This window comes from Mus caroli, chromosome 16, assembly GCF_900094665.2.
Source record: "Mus caroli chromosome 16, CAROLI_EIJ_v1.1, whole genome shotgun sequence".
NCBI classification, from domain to species: Eukaryota; Metazoa; Chordata; class Mammalia; order Rodentia; family Muridae; genus Mus; species Mus caroli.
In genome coordinates this window covers 81,397,358-81,415,222 of record NC_034585.1, presented here as the reverse complement: position 1 = coordinate 81,415,222, position 17,865 = coordinate 81,397,358, and the positions used below count along the sequence as shown (strand labels likewise).

General features: G+C 37.9%; 1 long non-coding RNA gene across 1 annotated transcript in view; it reads right to left on the bottom strand.

The window, feature by feature from the left end:
- LOC115029547 overlaps nt 1-17,865 on the bottom strand; it is a 54,921-nt gene that overhangs the window by 27,123 nt on the left and 9,933 nt on the right. The window contains exon 2 of the long non-coding RNA XR_003835108.1: nt 17,194-17,286. This is a non-coding gene — a long non-coding RNA (uncharacterized LOC115029547). The remainder of the gene's footprint in view (nt 1-17,193; nt 17,287-17,865) is intronic.

Genomic DNA, 17,865 nt, shown 5'->3' with positions numbered 1-17,865 from the left:
CTTTTCTAGGGTTTCTATCTCCAGTGTTGCCTCACTTTGGGTTTTCTTTATTGTGTCTACTTCCCTTTTTAGGACTTGGATGGTTTTATTCAATTCCATCACCTGTTTGGCCGTGTTTTCCTGTAATTCTTAAAGGGATTTTTGTGCTTCCTCTTTAAGGTCTTCTACCTGTTTAGCAGTGTTCTCCTATATTTCTCTAAGTGAGTTATTAAAGTCCTTTTTGATGTCCTCTACCATCATCATGAGATATGCTTTTAAATCAGGGACTATCTTTTCTGGTGTGTTGGGCTATCCAGGACCGGGTGGGGTTGGAGTGCTGCGTTCTAATGATGGTGAGTGGTCTTCGTTTCTGTTAGTAAGATTCTTACGTTTGCTTTTCGCCATCTGGTAATCTCTGGAGTTAGATGTTGTAGTTGTCCCTGGTTAGAGCTTGTTCCTCAGGTGTTTATATTTTCCTCTATCAGCAGACATGCGAGACTAGCTCTCTCCTGAATTTCAGTGTTCAGAGTACTCTCTGCAGGCCAGCTCTCCTCTTGCAGGGAAGTTGCCCAGATATCTGGTTTTCGAACCTGCCTCCTGGCAGAAGTTGTGATCCACTCACAGAGGTCTTAAGATCCCGTGTAGGGTCCTGTATATACCTTGCAGGTGTCCGGAGACTCCGCGCCCAAGCTACCAAGGTACTGGCGGGGACTGCAAGGGACTTGTGCCCCTGATCAGGCTGGGTTTTCTGCTTCCCTAATTAATGCAGTCTCAGGTCCCGTGCGATTGGATTGGAGCAGCAGCTGTGTTCCACTCACCAGAGGTCTTAAGATCCCCGTGGTGGGTCTTGTGGGTAGCTTGTGGGTGTCAGCAGACTCCGCACCCAAGCTACCCTGGTCAATATAACTTCTTCACAAACTTTTAATTATGCAAGATTGTTTTGGCTATCCTGTAGATCTTTTGTGTTTTCCATGTGAATTTAGGAATGTTTTCTTCAATTTCTGTGGAGAAATGCATTGGGATATTGGTTGTGATTGCACTTAATCCATCAACTGATTTTGGCAGGGTGGTCATTTTTCCATATTAAATTTAATATTCCATCACGTGGGTGGGAGTTCTGTATTTTGGTTTCTTACTAATTTCTTTTAAAACCCATGGATAGTTAGACCCTGGGACCTAGAGGAAAATAAAATATGGCTATATTGGTTTAAGTGGGCATAGTTATAAACTGGCTCCCAAGTCCTTATTGTTGTGCCTATAGATTATTGAATAACTTAACCCTTACCAGAAAACTTTCTTTTTTTAGTCAATGCACATTGATACAGATACCCACAACTGTTCACTGTATAGAGACTAAGCAACTGTGAAATGCTGGGATCTAAATAGTTCTGCCATCTCACACCTAAAGCCTAATGGTCATTACTGAGAGGGAGCTTAAAGGCAGTAAGAGTCAGAGGTAATGAAATGTGACATGTAATGGTATTTACTTCACATGATGAGACTGTCCCATACATGAACTCACAGTGCCTGAGACTGCATTCACAAGATCTGTACAAGATCAATCCAACGATGCTTTAAGAATGAATGGAGGAGTAAAATATGATGTCATACCCTCAGCTAAGAAGTTATTGGCAACTGATAGATGCTGGGAGAGGGGATGTCAGTTTTTCTCAGTGTTGAAATCACCAAAAGACTACCCATGCTCCTGTAGAGTGTCCTACATTTGATCACATAATCAGATGACTCAATGGATTTAAAATCATATCATATAAATTTGGGAGGGAAAAGTGGTAGGTGCATAGAGAAGAACTTGGAGAAGTGGTAAATGGATATATTTGATCAGAAGAAACACACACACAAACATACCCCCCACGCAAATATATGCATATGAAATTCTCAGCAAAATATATTAACACAAGAATATCCATTAAGAAAAATGAATAATTCAGCAATGTACTTGTTAGATACATCTGTTGCTTTCATAAAAACACCTCAAAAAAGCAACTTGAAGGAATTTTTTTTTAAATTGGATAGTTTCTTTATATTTTCTTTGGATATTTCAATGTTATCCCCTTTCCTGGTTTCCCCTCTGGAAACCCTCTATCCTATCCCCCTCTCCCTGCTTCTATGAGGGTGCTCTCTCACCCACTCCCCCACCCACTCCCAACCTTCCCACCCTTGCATTCTCCTATACTGGGGCATACAGCTTTCACAAGACCAAGGGTTTTTTCTCCCCTTGATGCCAGACAAGGCCATCCTCTGTTACATATGCAGCTGGAACCATGTGTCACTCTATGTGTACTCTTTGGTTGGTAGTTTAGCCCCTTGGAGATGGGGGGGGCGCTCTGGTTGATATTGTTGTTCTTATGGGGTTGCAGACCCTTTAAGCTCCTTCAGTTCTTTCTTTAACTCCTCCATTGGGGTCCCTATGCTCAGTCCAGTGGTTAGCCACAAGCATCTGCCTCTATTTGTCAGGCTCTGACAGAGACTCTCAGGAGACAGCTATGTCAGACTCCTGTCAGAAAGCACTTCTTGGCATTAGCAAGAGTGGGTTTGGTGTCTGTATATGGTATGGATCCCCAAGTGGATGGGTCTTCCTTCAGTCTCTGCTCCACACTTGCCCTTGTATTTCCTTTAGACTGGGACAGTTCTGGGTTAAAAATCTGGAGATGAGTGGGTGACAGTCTCTGCTCCACACTTGCCCTTGTATTTCCTTTAGACTGGGACAGTTCTGGGTTAAAAATCTGGAGATGAGTGGGTGACACCATCCCCCAACTGGGGATCTTACCTAAGCTCTGGATATCATTTCTAAAGGTTCTTCCTTTCCTTTGTTGGTCATTTCAGCTAATCTCATCTCCATTGGGTCCTGGGAGCCTCTTGCTTCCCATCTGAGACTTTCTGGTGGCTACACCCAGTTCCCCATCTCCCATTGCTATACACCTCTGTTCAAATTCCTGACCCTCTGTATATCATCCCCGTTTCCTCCCATACCTGATCCTGTTCCTTCCCCTCCCCCCCTATCCTCACTTCATCCCAAGTCTCTCCCACTCGCTATCTCCTGTATTTTCTTCCCCTTTCTGGTTTATACTTTTGGAGACAGCGTCCATTATAGTGGAGAAGGCATGGCAATGGTGGCTTTTCTTATGACCTTTCAAGCTTATCATATGGCTTCTTTTCAGTATCTGGGAAGATCAAGAATTGGCAAGGATGAACTAGAATATAAGTTAGACTATAACACTCAGTGAGTACTTCACCCAAATTCTACTCACAACCCACTTCCTCCAATCAGGCACCACCCTCAATGGTTCTATGACCTTTTAAAACAACACTGTCATTTGGGAACAAAACACTAACACAAAGCACTCTAACACAAGTGCTTGTGGGGGAAATTCACATCTAAACCATAATAATTAAAACTAGCTTTAGTATAGAAAAGTAAGAAGAAGATAGGGTAAAATCTTAGCTCTCTCAGCATTCATCCTAAGACATATCTGCAAAACTAATTGCAGTCCTGTGCCTCCTATTGTTATTATTCAATTTCTATACAGAGAACATTGTATAGTACAGTTAGGCAAACCTAGAGGATATAGCTTCCTTCCTGAATGAGGTTCATCAATGAAATCAGGGTCTGTAGTGTGCAGGAAATGACACTATCATGTTAATAAAATCATGGTCTTTCAAAGCATTGCTTTTTCCCCACTAAGTAAGAATATACCTTTTAGATGAGAATGAAAAGTTTATTGTAATGAATGTCCACTAGTAAACCAGTAACATCATCCTGTCTTATCATATCAGGTATTGCATACTACACAGAATTGCATGCCCTGGAATTTTGTATGACTGCTGAGCAATGAATTGCAATAAGACATCTCAATGTAAGATGCTTTTAGGTGATAGATGTAGAGAGAATCTCTTGTGCAATGTTTGGAAGCATCATCTGTCAATAAAATGCTGTCAGTCTATGAGCTTAGGCAGGAAATAGGGAAGTGGAAGTTCTGGGACACAGAGAGGATTTCCGGGATAGAATCAGACATGGGAGAGAATCGTCCTGAATGTTGGTGGCGATGGTTATGTGAACCTAAGAATAAATAACTATCCATGTGGCTGTACTTAGACTAGAATACATGGGATAACTGAGTTATGAGCTAATGGGAATGAGCCAAACCTTTTAACCTGGCAATTATTCATAAATAATCCAGTCTCAGCATCGCTATTCTGGGAACTTGGGCATGGGTGGAAAAGACTACAGTTACAGATAGGGATTTTAAACTGGGTCCTAATCTTATGACACCACCATCATTGATGGAGTCTGTCCTCCATTGCAATGTTGTTAAGGACATTGAAATATGCTATAATATACATAGGAGATATTTCTGATGATGGGTGCCTAAGAATCAGAGAGATTGTGTGTGTCAGAGCACTGGAGACAAGTTATATAATTTTAGGTCCCAGATATCAATGACTTAATTCCTCTAGGTAGGCCCATCTCTTCCTTTCTACCATCGTTAATAATGCCATTACATTATGAGTCCACCAGTGAGTGAATCCTGGTAAGAGAGAGTATCATGGCATATATGTCCTAATAATGATGGAAAATGTCAAAATAGGACATTCCAGATCAAGTATGTTCTGTGTATTTCTGTAGGTTTTTCTTTTGTGCATATGTCTGTGTGTATGTATTGGTGTGAATGTACCTGTGTGTATATGAAGGACAAAGGACAATCTCATGTGCTGTTCCCCAGGAACACTGTCTATCTTATTTTTGAGACAGGCCTCTTATAGGCATAGAATTTGCCTACCTGGGTAGGCTGGATGGTCAGGGAGCATGAGGAATCCTTCTTCTCTCCTCTGTGAGATTAAAAATGCACATCACTGCACCTGACCTTGCTGCATAGGTTCTGGAGATTGTTTGTGGATTATACAGCAGTGTCTTTACCCACTTAACAATCTTCCTGGTCATTTCTGTGTTTATAAAGCATGGATTATTTAACATAGTTCAACTTCCTCTCCAAAACCAACAGCTCTGTCCCATTGTCTTCTGGCTCTTGTTATTGGTGGACAAACCCTATGCACGCACAGGAGATATGCACAATAAGATAAGAGAGTGTCTGTGTTCCAAATGACAAGTTGCCAAAGAGATTCTGGTTTATGTAAATGCTACACTGGAATCTTACCGGCTCTCCTGATCTAGAAACATGAAGCCAAAATGAGTCACCCTTAGGGAAAATATATTTTCCATATATCTTTCTTGAGTGTGCGGTTTTTCTCCCAGTTTACCCTGCTCCTTGATGTGTCTTGCAGAAAAGCTGATATTAGAGTAATACTGACCTTTCATTCCAACTTGAGCTTTAACATGACTGTGCTTACTGACGGTAGGAAAAGTCCCAGACATGAGGATTTCCCAAAGCACATGATATCATTACCTTTTCGTTTTCTGTTAACAGGTGCTATGTGGCATACTGCTTTAATTACATTTAGCTCACTCATAAGGGGTTTGAGTGTCTAGGAATCTTCTATGTTTGATATCTTTTTCCTTGTTTCTTCTTTTTTTAATGAACTTTAGCTTTTATATTTTTCACCCTAAGAATATTTTCATTTCCTTATTTACTCATAGAATACTATATATTAGCATCAGTACATATGTATGTGTATGTTTAATATTTTAAGAAATTTTAAAATGGTGCCATCTTGCCATCTGCCATGAAACTTTGTTGGCTAAAGTTTTATACTTTGGTGTAATAAGTTACCATTCTCTGTGTTATTTTTATAACTTTGATATTTTTCTTTATGGTTTCTTAAGATCATGCCAAATACATTATAGTAAATGTATTCAGATCTACATAGCAAGTACTAACCTAGCCAGAGCCACAGAGAGAGACTCTATCCTAACTTTTTTTCTGTATGTTTATCTTTTCCATTAGGATTTAATTGATTGCATGTATATGTATATTTATGTGAGTGCAGTGCCTATTGCATGCACACCTTGTCCTTTCTCTCGCTCTCTTGCCCTCTCTCTCCTACTCCCTCTTCCTCCCCCTCTCCCCCATGTATGATTTTATCTAAGAAGCTGGGTTTTTCACTATTTGTAACAATAAAACTCTAAGAATACAGAGATGTGTGTAACTATAGTATTAAAAACACAGTGAAAAATTAAGAAATATGATATTTTCAATAAAAATATCTCCTTTATGGTCAAAGCAAGTAGAGAACTAGGAAGGAAAAGTTATTGGATAATTCATGCAAGTTTATACTCTACCAAAATACCATTAGCTAGGCACAACTGATTCCTATTTGATGATTCTGGAGTTGTACTATATAAGGAAATCCAAAGACTTCACTAGCAGGGGCCAGTGTAAGGATGATGTTTTCCACAACACATAATGGTTTTCTTTTGGTCTTTGACTGATAGAAGGAAAAGGAGAACCCTCTTAGCCATGTGACCTACTATTAAGCTGCATCCCCAGCCCACAGCGAACCCACTTTCTGATAAAGTACACACCATTGCTTGAGTCACTCTGACTTCACCTTGACCCATTTCTGAGTGATCTATTCCATCCCATAAATAGCTGCAGCACCCCACTGACAGGCTTCACTGTGACAGTGTGTTACTCTTGGCCTTCTGGTCTCAATTTACTATTTATACCTTTAGGTGCTAGCACTGCCTTTTCATGTAACAATGCAACAATGGCTTCTAAATCTCTCTATATTTTTAAATACTTTCCCTAACCTGACCAAAAATACTAATGCTTAGAAAGCTGTACTGTAGACAGACAATCTATCAAATATGTGCTGGCAGATGGGCTGGCTTCTGCTTTTATGGAATTCAGAGCATTGCCAGATAAATAAATACAGCAAAATGAAAAAAATAAAAAACCAAAATTATCATACCCTTAAATAAGTTATTGCTGGGAAACTGCCAACAGCTGTTCTTGTGTTTCTCATTCTGTTTAAGCTTAAGGTCAAAAGGTCACAGCTCAGTGGGCCAGGGAGCCCAGCCTCAGATTGCACCAAATTAGCTTCCATGCTTATCAAAGCAAGCCTGGGGAAGTCTGTCTGCATTTACTGATGGATTATCCAGCAAACCTGCCAGAGCTTCTAGCTTATTGTTCATAACCAGCAAAGTTACCTCATCCACGGTCCAGAACACCACTTATCTTGCTTCAGAGAGAGGCAGATAAGGAGGTACTTAGAGGGAGCTGTGATTAAAGAGCAAACTCGATGAGGAGCTGTTTTGCCGCCTCTGCTCCTGGGTCAATCTGTCTTCTACCTAAATAGCTCTGCTTTTGTTGCAGAATTTTCCTTATTTAAAGATAATCATAGAGGCGAAAGGAAAGAAAACATTAGAATCTGAGATGGTGCTTGGATTGCAAGTAACCCGTAAAGTAACTTTGAAAACCCATAAAGCGAAAACTATTGCTCATGCTTAACTAGAATTCTCGATAAGTTTATAATGGTTTACTTAAAACTATGCTTTCAAATTATTTTATACATGTATGGGTGTTTGGCTTGCTTGAATGTCTGTGCACCATGTGCATCCCTGTTGACTATGGAGGCCAGAAGATATAGCCGGATATCTTGGAACTGGACCCTAAAGAAAGTTGTGAGCTGCCATGTAGGTGCTGGGAATCAAACCTTAGGTTCTCTGGAAGAGCAGTTCTTCACTACTGAGCCATTTCTGTAGCCCTTTATAATGGTTTCCTTGCTGAACATCTCAAATCAAGAATTTACCAAGGAGGATTATGAGTTATTTCTTCAAGAACTCAATAAACACATCCTGTGTCTATCTTTAAAAGATGAAATGGTTTTGCTTGGATTCTAATTCTGGAAGCTGATGATCAATTAGGAATCTTGAGTGTCCCAAGCATGATCAGAGGATAATTCTATGTGCCCTATACCCCACTTATCTGGCTCTCCAGGGTTTGGCAGCCTTTCTATTCATGAATACAGTTGTGAACTTGGAACTGAGGAGTAAAAACTATGAATGGCCAGAATTAATATTGCCAAGCCTTGATCTGAAATCCAATATAAATTCTAGTGAGTCTCATGTTGTAAATCACTTGGACATAAGTCTTAAAGGTATTTTCCCATTTTACTTATAAAAAAAGGCAAGCCAAGCAGAGGACAGGGCCTGTGCTTATTATTCTATTGTAACAATTGCTTTACAGATATAAAAACTCAAGCTTCTGAAGGTCAAATATATGTCATGACAACTATTAAATAATGTAAGCAAAGATGTATTTGTAGAACAGCGAGTGTCAGACCCTTTCTCAGTAGAAAGAGGAACATAGAAACCTTTGTAAAACAAGAGGATGAAAACTGCCTGTTCCTGAACCCTGTGTGCCATGCTTCTGTGATATTAAGTTGTTTCAGCAACTTGCAATAAACTATTGATACAGGTTAGAAGTACATGGTGGAAAGAATGGAAATGGGAGCTTGATTTGAGAAAATTTTTGGAATTATATTTGAGGCTATCAAAAGGTAAGCATCAATTGCTACTCTTGTACAGCCCAGGTTCCAACCCAGAAAATGGTGCCACTCAGACTCAGGGTAGGGCTTTCTACCTCAGTTAATCACATTAAGAAAATCTCACTATGGCATTAAAGATGGCTAAGTGGTTAAGAGAGTTTGCTGTTGTCCTGGAGAACTTAAGCTCAGCTCCTAACATTCATGGTGAACATCTCATAAAACTGCCTGTAACATCAGCTTCAGAGGTTAGAATACCATCTTCTGGCCTACAGAGGCACCTACATATATTGTACACACACACACACACACACACAACTACACAGATATACACACATACACATAAATAAAAAGTAATGAAGTAATAAACATGAAAAAAGAAAAAAAAAACCCTCTCATAGCCATGTCAACAGGCAAAATCCAAACAATTCTTTATTGAGACTCTCTCCCTATATGGTTTTTGATTGTGGATTCTTTATATCTAAACAAAGTATCACACTCCTAAGGAAAAAAAGTGGAAAGTTCATGGGTTTGTAAGGAATAAAAATTGCAGTTTACACTACCATTGATGGATTGAAATCAAAGGTATTTATGATCTTTTGTGCTTGTACCTGAAGAAATATTAATTTCTTAATGAGTGCTTAACATCTAAATATAACTCATTTATTATAATTGTTTTTAAAATCTCTCTTAATTTTTGAGATTATAATATGATTACATCATTTCCCCTTTTCCCATCTTCCTTCCAAACCCTTCTGAAAGCCCTCCTTAATTCTGTCCAACTCATGCCCTCTTTGTTCATTAGTTGTCATAACTTCTGTGTATATTAATATAAATGCAGACCGTTCAGTCTGTATGTGTGTGTTCAGACTTATGTTTGTGTATGTTTTTAGGATTGAATGGTTAGCATTATATAACCAATTGGTGTGCTCTCTACTTGGAAAGACTAGTCTTTCTGATTGTCACATTCTTTAGTTGTCTGTAGATCTTTTGAGACATATTTTGAAACACTAAAGTTGTTAAAACTAAACTTGCAGATGTGGCAAGTGTATCTCACATCAGCAGATTGGAATAATTTAAATGTACACACTTTATGACAGTGTTACAGACATAACTTTCATATGCAATTTAAGCAGTTGTAGGAGGCTGTCACCTGGAAAACCCACATATTTGAGATGATACTGAGGATAAGAAGCAAAGGATTTTGTACATTGACCTTGTTTGCTATGAAATCTAAACTTTAGTATTTGTTAATTCAATATTTATATGGATTTACACAGACATCTGTAAATGGAAATGAAGAAACTGTTCTTCAAATCCCGAAACAGATATTTTTGCATAGTACCACAGAATATTGATAAATGACCCAGATGCTTGATCAATTAACCCAAAATTTCATTAGCAACAAAAAATAATACCACAGTTTGTAAAAGAATAGTTTAAAAAAAACACCAACATACATAGACACATTTCAAAAGAGAGAGTTACTGATATGGGCTTCTTGGAAGCAACAAAAAGATAGAACCGTTTTTTATAATCCAAGCTCAGTCAGTCTGTGTCTTTTTATAGAAAATTGAAACCATTAATATTCAGTAATTATTAAAAGGTAATGAAAAGTAATTATTCTTTCCTGTGATTTCGTTGATTTTTTGTTTTCTCAGATTTTTTTTTTTTGGATGATGTACTCTGTCATTATTTATTTGTTGCCCATGGCTTCCAGAGTATCTTTACCCATTCCTGGATTTATTCCTTCTAGTATTTTCTGTAGGGCTTTAATATTCTACTATCATGGAAAGGTTTTACTTCTCTGTAATAGTCTAATGACAGATTTTTCCCCTTATAACAATCTGGGATGGCAACTGTGATCTTCCAGAACACAGAATACATCCTTCCAGAGCCTTCTGGCTTTGAAGATTTTTATTGAATAGTTCAGGGCTGCTTTGATGAACCTGACTTTGCAAATGATTTGACACGTCCTTCTTGAAGCTTGTAATACCCTTTCTTTGTCCTTGTTTATAATGTTTTAACTATAATATCTTAAGAGAAATTTATACATGGATGGGATATTTTCCTTCAGGTTTTGAAAGTTTTCTTCTATGATGTTGCTGCAGGTTTTACTTTATGTTTTTACTCTGGCTGCTCCCTCTTCTCTGCCCATAATCGTGGGTTCTCTTCACACTGTGTGCCCTAACCTCTCCAACATGCTATCCAGATATTTTAATTTTTTTCTAACTGACATTTACTGATTGACCCAATTTCTGCCCATTGTCTTCCATCCCTGACTGCCTGGTTTTGACTTGGTCCATTCTCTGAGAGATGCTTTCCACTGAGCTTCTAACTGGCTTATTTGGATGTTTTAATTCTGGAACACCTATGTTCTAGGTTTTCTTTTTTAAGAAATTAAACTGTATTTGAATATTTTGGACTGAATTCCTCATTTCATCCATCTCCTTGTCCTTGTATTTTTTTTTGAGTTGTTTGACCATAGTCATAATAATCCTTTTGAATTTTGTCTGGGAGTTCTTCCAGGAAGTTTTCAAGAGGAGCCATTACTATAAGATTACTATTCATTTTGTTGTTTGTTTGTTTTCTGTATCCTTTTTTTTAAAAACTAAGACATGCCATTTTGTTTTTCCTGTTTATGTTTGCACATCTGGGCTTAGTGTGTTGGTTGAATTTTTCTTTTGTGTTCAAGTTGTCTTCCTTTTTTTCTTTAAAAGTGCTTATATGTTCAGGATGGGCATAATTTATAACAGGGCTGGGATCTCAATTTCCTCTCTCTGATATTTATGAATATAGCCTCCAGCTTAGGTCTCCTGCTTCTCACCTACAATTTTGTGTCTTTATCAATTTAGACAAGGAGTATGAAGCAAAATTTCCCTGGTGGTATGGACTGGTCCTGAGTCTCAAGGATGGATGCTGCAAATGCAGGTTTCTAATCAGGCAGCTGGCAGGGCTCTGAGGAATCCCAAAGGAAGGGTGTGGCATGGGTCTCTCATTCTTGTATAGTATCTAGAGCTTCCCTTATAGGGAGTATGCTGGGAATCATGGGTTTCAAAGGGAGATCCAGAGTCTAGCAGGAGGTAGTGGTGACTGGTAAGCATTTGCTAGGCTTTGTGGTGACTTAGGTTATGAAGGGAAGCTTGCAACAAGAGAGCCAATAGCCTATCTGAGTCTCTGGACCACAAGGGCTGAAGTATCCCAGGTGGATGTGGTCTGGGATCTGATAAGTCCCAAAGGGAAGCCAAAGTACTAGGAGAAGGTGGCTGCTGTCTAGACAGCAGCAGTAGGACTTTACTATGATCTAAGGGTAGGATGTGGAGGGTGGGGGATATGTAGGAAGGAGTAAGGTTTGTTTATCTGGGTTTCTGTGTGATATAGCTGGGCTCCCTGTGTCATTTTTCAATTTTCAAAATATGTGTAGTATAATTTCTGAGCAATTGAAACTTATACAAAAACTGAAGATTTTTTTGTACAAATACCACATTGAATGGATATTTATACTGATCTACAATTGCTTATGAATAGTCCTTCAAACAAACATGATTCTGAATTCAAATTTTGAAAATCTATGTAACAGGTCTAACACAGTTCAATGTAGGATCCATGATTCAACTCATTGGGTTTATGTAGCAAGCTGTAGGATATTTGTTCTAGTTTGAATAAACACACAATATGGATAAATTCATGTCAAGTCATTGGCTTGTAGCCAAAAATAATTAAAAGAAGATCGAATTTTTGGACATTTTGGATTTTACAGTTATGGAAAAGGGATTGTGGACATATATGTGCTACCCCCTCTTTTATCCTCACTGTTGTTTAACCAAGCAATTCTGTTCTACTGAAGAAAGTTGTAATCACAGAGAAAACTGTTTTCTTATCAAGTTATCCATCATACAGGCTCTGGAAATTTCTCAGAAATTCAGCCAAGTTTCTTGCATCAAAATTCCAATAAAAACATTCTTCTTGGCTTTTAGGTGATGATTTTTGTTGTGATTCTAAGGAAAACAAAAGACATTAAGACTCTCCAACTTTTCTTGAATGAGAATGCCATTTGCTATAATGAAGGGGTTTTCCAGAACCTTTGAATTGGAGGACGATCACACTCTATGTTTGACGTCCAATCCCTTCTGATAGTGCCCATATGTGTTAAAAGGAATAACTCTTAGTTTTTGTGTATGTTATTGCTGCTGCTGTACCTAGTGGAGGATAGTGGTGAGCTGGGTGTCTCAGGACATTTGGAAGATGAAAAGCATGAAATATTAAGCTGATGATTTTATGAGATGTAAGTGAGTGTTGGAACCAGCAGAACTGAAGGCATTAGTTCACTAAGCTATCTGTGGAGGTTTGATTGAAGTTTTAGACACAATTATAATTGACAGTCGAAGTAGTATAGTACGAAGGGAGACAAAGGTGGGGTAGTTTTCCATCATGATGACAAGTGCCTTGGATAATGAATTTAATAAAGAGAAAGGTTCATTTTGGTCCAGTCTATTCATCTGGCTTTGGTGCTATTAATAACTCTGGAGCTATTACATCATAGTAGAAGTACACAGAAAAATGATTCAAAGGAGCAAAATATAAAGAGACTAAATAAAGTCCCACAAACCCTTTGGGCATCTTTTTCTCAAGTGATCAGTGACTTATCATTAAGACTCCCAGTTAAAACTCCCACCACTTCTCTGTCACTACACTGGGGACCTGCCTCTAACACATGGAGTTGTGGGGACATTTTAGTATCAAAACTCTAATATGTTTACATCTGAACATGCCAAATGGCAATACAAAACAAGGTGCTTTTACAAGAGGCAGCCTGAGGGGAGGAATGTCAAGACATCATGCTGTCTGTGTAATTTCAGATAGTCCTTCCCCAAATTTGAGTATAAATAGGATGCTGGAGCTTAGATTACAACCAGAGAACAGAAGAGAGTCTTATCAAACTTTTGTTTTTATTTCTTTCTGGAGCTTTCTACATCATCAGATAAAGAATGTGTTTCTTTCAAGGGTCAAGCAATACATTCCTAATTACTGTTTATTTCATTCATTCCATAAATACTATTTCATTCTTTCTTTGTGTTTATGATGTGAGTGCATGTGCACACACATCTATGTGTGTGAATGTTGTTATGTGTGCCTATGCCATGTATGGAGGTCAGGAGACAATCTTGTATCCTCTCCTTCCAATGTGCTTGAAGTGTAGTATCTTTGTTGTTAGCTGCCATGTACACCAGGCTAGCTGGCCTGAAACCTCCTGTTTCCACCTTTTTCTCCAATGTAGAGAGCTAGGGTTATAGATGTGTACAACAGCTGACTTTAGGCAGGTTCTGGGGATCAAAGTCAGTCTACATCCTGATGCAGCAAGCACTTTACTAAGTGAGCCATCCATCTTTTCTCACGATCATGAATGATTGAAGTTAACAAAAGGTTGAATGGGGTACATTTGAGATCCAGAGAGGAGTTGGCCAAACATATTTTATCATATCGGATCTTGTCACTGCATCCATTTGACTGTGTGGAGACCAAAAATATTTCTATAAAAATGTGACAACAATCCCTTTTATTATTTTTCCTGTGTGTGAAGTAAGTATGTGGGATGTATATCTGGAGGCTAGAAGTCAATCTAGGCAGTCCTTTCTCAAGCCAGTTCATCTCTTTGATTTCTTTGGAGACAGAGTCTCTTGTTGGGTGGGATCTTATCAAGTAGGGTAGGTTGACTAGCTAATGATCTCGGGCATCTGTACGTCTCCACATGCCAAGAATTAGGATTACAGATGTGCACCATGAGGTTCATCGTTTTTATATGGGTGTTAAGGATTAAACTCAGGCCTTTATGATTGTTCAACAAGCACTTTATCCACAGAGCTATTTCCTCAGTCCCAACGATGTCCTTTATTATGTGTTTAATGACTGAAGAGCAAGATATTGTTGACATTAATACAGAAAAATTGCATAAACCCACTCTACCTCATCATCCTGATTATCACAAAAAGTCACCAAGTGGGTAAGCGGCAAGGCCTCCAATCTCATGTTTCAACAATTTATGGTTCAAAGACTACTTCTTAAGTTATTATTTTTAGCAAAGAGAAGCCTCATCAGTAAGTTTTTCCTTGAAATTTGGACCATAAAAATCTCATTTTAACAGAAAAGTAAATTATAATCATAAGAGTTGATAGAAGAAGCCCCTGGAAGGCTTTGTTTATTCTGGCCCTTTCTACAGTGCATTTTGGGTACTGTCTAATACAGTTTGAAAATATATTGCTTGTATCCTTCAACCTTAGACTTAGTTAATATTATGTTACAAAGATAAGTTCTGAAAAAATATGGCATGGAAATATATTCCAAGTGTCCTAAGTAAAAGTTTAAAATGTATATTGAACTCATTTCCTAGTTGAGTTACTGCTTATGTTTTGAATTTTCAACCTTCTGGAGTAAGCTCACCTAAAAAAAAAATAGATTTCTTTCAGTGCTATCATCCAGGAGGAACCATTATCATGTAATATACGATCTGTTTATGATTCTGTGGAGGGCATCTAAGCTGGAAAGTAGGCGATCACTGTGAAGCAAAGCAGATGGGGACGGATCTGGTTTGTGTCTGAGAGTGAGCATAGCAGAGGTTCCTAGACTCCTCAGATGTGGGTCACCCACTCTGGCCCTGGCATGCTACAGAAACCCTTTCAAGCCTGCAGTCATTACCAGGAATGTCGGGAGGACCCTGGGATTAGAAACATGGTGAATTCCATCTTTCTTATGTCTTTCATTTGGATTATTTTGTATCATGAACACACACACACACACCACACAGACATGCACAGACACACAGAGACACACACACACTTAAAGGAGAATAGGCTTAGCAAGGAAATGATTATACCAACATTGAAATACAGGACACTTGAGCTTCAGTTACTGTGAATGAAATGTTGTGGAGAAGTTATTGGGAGCTTTGTTTGTAATGTTGATTTAGTTTTTACTTTGTGGTCCCTGGCCTGGAACTGTGCTATGGACTTTGGCATAGAGTTTGTATTCCTGACCCAATTTCAGCATTGCATCCTGATAATATTTCTGTGTTGTTCTTTATACAGTAAATCCAGGATGGTAGATTCATTGCCCCATTGTTACTTAATGCCAATTCAAGTGTGTAAAAATACTATATACTATATTGTCAATGAATGGCTTCCATAAAACAGGTTTAAAACATAAGTCGAACTCTGGTAAAAACACAACACAACACAACCAAACCAAACCAAACCAAACAAAACACTCAAAATTGGCATCTCATATTTGTCTCTTACAGTATCGGGAATGATAAAAGTATCTGTATCACTTCTAGTTCACTTAATTAACATTTTGTACTAGCTATGCACAATTCTAAAATAAATGTAAAATATTTTTAGTTATATTAAGTAAAGGCTACAGATTTGCTTATGTTGGAACAAAAGAATCAGTGGATGATTATGCAACTATTTCTTCACAAAACACATGTTTGAATTTTATTTCTCGCTATAATTAATTGTTACCATATACTTTCTTTAGTACATAATTATTTCAGACAAATAAATGTGCCTCTCCATATAGCCCAGGGGCCCTTGACCTCACAACAGTCCTCTTGCCTCAGCTTCTGGGTTAATAGGTGTGAGCTACTGTGCCTGTTTCTTAGTACTATGTTTCATATAACATTTGAGTGAATTAGCCATTCCTACAATTTTATATGCAAAGTTGAGCTATCTTTAAAAACTGCTGTTTGTTCTAGAAATAGAAGACCCCACTAAGGTTGACTACATGTAACTGGATGAACTAGTGAATTCCAAGCCTATGGTTAAATTTCCATTTAACTAAAACCATCATGTTCATTTTCAGACATCTTACATTCCCATAAGTACAAAACATTTCAAGAACTCTCTCAGAAGCTTTTATACATGGCTATAACTCTGTAATTACCAGGAAGAGCAACAACTGCTTTTGAATTTCACATGCTTACCATCGGTGTACAGTTTTGTGTTTTCAGACTTGGTGATATTATGTCTGCATGAATCCATGGCACTGTATCCAGTATCAGTTCCTTCCTTATCATCTGCTCCTTCAGGTAAATGAGTTAAAGGTTTTCATCTCTTTCTTTCTTTCAGTGGACAACCCATCCTGTGACCTTCATACCAACTCTACTATTTATGGATGTTTGGGTTATATTTTTTCAATTTTCCTTATGATAAACACAGCTACTGTTAAAAAAAACTCATTTATTTCCATATATGTAACCACTCATTTTGGTTCAGTGTGGAAGAAATAAATGGACCATAGAAATGATATTTAAAATTCTTTAATGCAATAATCAAACATAATGAAAATGACATAATTAGGCTATAGAAAATGCTATAACCTGAAAGTTTTCTCACAGCCATTCTACCAATTCACCCTTTTATTAGCACACTGATACTTCTGGTTTTTCATATACTTAATTATCCTAGAAATGAACAGTTGTGCCCTCCCCTCCAGCTTTGCTGATGTGGACTCCTGGTCTGAATTTTTTTTTATTATAATTACATCCATCACCTTTAACAAGTTTGTTGATCATATGGTACCTTATTCTCTGTAGGGAATTTTTTTCATGATTTTTACAGTTCAAGTATATTATTTTACTTTTCTTATTTGTTTAGAGATTCTCCATCTATTCTATGTGCTTTTTCAAACTTGCACATCCTAAACTCTCTGTTTCATTTGCAGCTCCTCTTCTCATTTCTCTTATCAGTGACTTACCAGAATCCATTAATTGTAATCGAGAGAAGTGTGATGGTTCCTGTCAGTTTGACAGGGTCTGGAATCTCTTCCAAGACAAGCCTCCTGGTGCACCTGTGGGGGATTATTTAGATTATGTTAAACTCTGGTCATTCCTGTGAGAGAATAGCTGTCAGGTTATTTGAGGTGTTAGGATTCACTCTAGAAGTTGGAGGCATAATATCATTGGCTGGGATCCAAGAATGAATAAAAAAGAGAAAGCTAGTTGAGCAAGCACATCCATCTCCCTGTGCTTATTGTTTACAGACAATATCATCAGCTGTCTCAAGTCACAAGACAGCTTCACTGCCACAGTGGACTGTACCCTGGAACTGTGTATTAATATATATCCTCTCTCTCTTAACTTGCCCTCATTGGGTATTTTATCACAGCACTAACTCATTCAGTTGCTGTGAGTTGCAACTGAAATCATTTAAAAATATTCATTTAAATATTATATATATATATGTATATATATATATATATATATATATATATATCCTGTTGAAATATCTCTGTTTATATGAATAGGACATTTAGAATATGTAGTGATGGGCTGTGTCAGTCAGTCAATTAGTATTAAGAAGCTCTGAGTCTGATAACTCTGCAGGACCTAGGCAAAATGCTGCACGCCTGTAAACACAACACTCAGAA